General features: G+C 30.9%; 1 pseudogene; it reads left to right on the forward strand.

Annotated features, from left to right (window-relative positions):
- Positions 1 to 2,927: 2,927 nt before the first annotated feature.
- Positions 2,928 to 3,050, forward strand: LOC126026555 (uncharacterized; annotated as a pseudogene).
- Positions 3,051 to 3,365: the final 315 nt, after the last annotated feature.

Genomic DNA, 3,365 nt, shown 5'->3' on the forward strand with positions numbered 1-3,365 from the left:
GTCTCAAATATCGTCAATGTGGGTTTAATCCTGGTGTGCCCTATGATCTCCTGAGCACTACCAGGAGTGGTCCCTGAGATCAGAAGCAGGAACAAGCCCTAATCACTGTCAGGTGTGTCCCCAAAGCAAAAACAAGTAAAAAATTGTCAATGAAATGAACAACTCATCAGAAATACCCTATCCAGCTAGATTATCATTCAAATTGGAAACAACAGTTTAGAGAATTTATTTCCTTGAAGAAACACTAAAGGAATACTGTCAAAGACAAGAACTTCTCAATCCTTGTGATTGGGTATGGCATTTGCTTATGGTGTTTATGGTCACCATGTTATATTAAGAACAGTATATTTACACCTAGCTTACTACTAGATTTTACACATTTTAAATAATAAATAAGCATTTTATTTATAATGAATGTTCATGCCTGAGCAGTCTTCTTACATCCATAAAGATTTTATTAAAATCTTTGACTTATTAATGAGGATAGTTGAGCACTGTCTATAATATAATATTTTCTAGCATAAAGCCAATGTTCCCCCAATGGATCAAATATACTTTTATAGAACTGTTTATATTTTTCCCTTAAAATTTAATTACTTGTCCTCACTATTACTAAATTTTACATTTTTCATATTTATTTATTTTATGTAAATTCTAAAATGTATTAGCATGTACTTATTCACAATGCTCATTTAAAATATTTGCCTGTTTAAAAATAGATATACAGGTTTTGAAATGATATATTCTTTTAATTAAATAATTTTTATTTTGACCAAAGTTGATTACAAATCTTTCACAGCAATATTTTAGTTGCATAATGACGTTGAATCATGGGCATTCCCATCATCAATGTTGTCCTCCCTCTACCTTTGTTCCCAGCATGCATCCCATATCCTCTCCTTGAACCCCGGACTGCTAGTTTAAGTGGTCCCCTCTGTATCTAGCTTGTTGTAAATTGGGTTTTGATTCTGTTGTTGTTGGCTTTGGATTTGGTGTTTAAGTATGATAATTTTTTATTTCCACTCAATGTTCATACACCTGTTTGGTCTTGGTACCCTCCATTATTTCCCCCTCAATTTGTGACGCAGAATAAGATGGTTAAAGTTATGTGGTTCTGTTTGGAGGGAAGAAAAAAGAAAATGAAAAAAAGGGAGGATGTAAAAATCAAACAAGAAAGAAATGGGAAAAGTCCTTCTAGAGGCTATAAAAATTAATTTAAGAGAAGAAAGGGGAAAAGGAAGAAAAACATAAAAAACATACCAAAAAATAAATAAAACAAAAAAGAACCCAAAAACCACCATAGCAATAAAGACAACCAAAACCAAACAATAACCATGGTCCTGAAATAAAAACAAAACAAAGCACACACAAAAAAGAGAAAACAACAACAATAACAACAACAACAACAATAACAAAAATTAATTCTGCTTTCTTTCATAGGCACAGTAAATATTAAGGAGATTAGAAAGAAAATTCCCTTGGCCTAAGAGATAAAGGGTTTCTCTGCACTTGAAGAATACTGTCATGGGAATAACTATAGGCTCTGTACATGCTCTATTTCTCTTCCCTAGGTCCTTTTGTGCTGTCTGGAAATTTTTTGCTCATTTGTGGATGATAAAATCAGGCCTCTGTAACTAAAGATCTTGGTATTTACACAGGTCATAGGAAGGATACTAGAGTGAAGTCTTTCTTACATTTCTAGAAGTTCTGTTCCAACACTGTAATTTTAATCAGTCTTGTTTTTTGCACCTATCCTAGTAATAAGCCTAGGATAGTCTTTCATTATGTTTCCAGAAGTTCTGTTCAGTTCCAGTTGTCTCATCTGGACCTCTGGGATTTGATATCTTGGTTGTTGTACAGGTCGTAAGCCAAAACTAGACTAGGGTCTTTTTTATTGGTCCCAGGATAAGTTCTTCTCACTCACGGTTATCACAGTCAGTCTTCTGTAGTTAGCAATCTTGGCTTTTGCACAGATCAAAGGATGACATGTCTTCTGATTCCATCTTATTGTTAGGTAGTGAGGTAAGACAACCTGTTCTTAGACCTAGTTGTTGACATGAAATAATATATTTATCAAATTATAACTTATTTGAAATTTTGTAGAATTTCAGGAGTCAGTCTTTTATCTATAAGTTTGTGTGTACCACTACTTCTGCAATAAAATAAACTTTATCATATATGAAATATAAAAGAAGTATAGTAAAGGAAAAATGGACAAAGTCATAGAAATTAGATATTTTTGTCTATAGAACTAAGCTTACATATAAGGGGAGGAGGCTGGAAAAGTCCTTGGGACATTGATTATAGGAAGAATGTTCTCATTGGTGTTTGTTGTATTAGAATATGAATGAATATAAAGTATTATTAGTAGTACTTTAAATCCCAGTGCCACTGTTAATTATTTCCTTAACATTGAAACATTTTATTATATCACATTATTTTGATACTCAGAAAAGCACAAATTTAGTAAAAATAAATCACTTTATTGTTTCTCAAATATATATATTTAGGCTGACATTTTGCAGAGATTTATTGCTTTTTAACTTGATAACTCATAATGGAACTGTATTTAAACTTGATTAGGAATTTGCATATAGAATGAATCTTAACTTACTTATTAAAATATCTCTTTAGGACCTATAAAGAGATATAATGTTTTAATCAGCTTAATAAATTAAAAACATATGGAAATCCTTGTTTGTTATAACTTCAAATATATTTCCAATAATAACTATTTTTAATACAGCTTCATTCCTACAGTAAGCTTTTTTATCATTTATGCTAAATCATTTCATGCCATCAGAGAAATCTTTAAACAGAATATGACCTATTAGTGGTTTAATAATTCTATAACAAGTGTAGCAAAGCTTAGAAAATTTCCATAAATTATAAGAATATAGTTTGAAATTGTCTATTCTTAAACCTTTAGTTTTATGTAGTGATAGTATAGTAGTCAGTGAGGTTTATCCAAGGCTCAATTATTGTTAATTGAAAACTTTTACATGAATTCTTTTACAAATAAGTTCTGTATGTGAGGCCTAGGAATCTTACAGGATACTTTTCACTAGAGATAAAACATAGGTCAGGTATTCTAAAAGGACAATACAATAGATAAAATCTGTCAGGTATTTTGAAATGGCCATTACTAACAAGTTTTTTGTTACTGGTGACATTAAAAAGTGAAGTTGAATTTAGAATTGAAATTAACATAATAATGCTATTATGTATATACTGTGGGTTGAAAAGGACAGTGCTGACGAGATGCATTTTTATCATGCCTAAATGTCTTTTTTTCTCTTTTGAAATGATATTTTTATGCTACAATAATAATCTGCCTCTCACAAAACTTCAGTCATATGAGAAAA

Source organism: Suncus etruscus, chromosome 13 (assembly GCF_024139225.1).
Source record: "Suncus etruscus isolate mSunEtr1 chromosome 13, mSunEtr1.pri.cur, whole genome shotgun sequence".
Taxonomy (NCBI): domain Eukaryota; kingdom Metazoa; phylum Chordata; class Mammalia; order Eulipotyphla; family Soricidae; genus Suncus; species Suncus etruscus.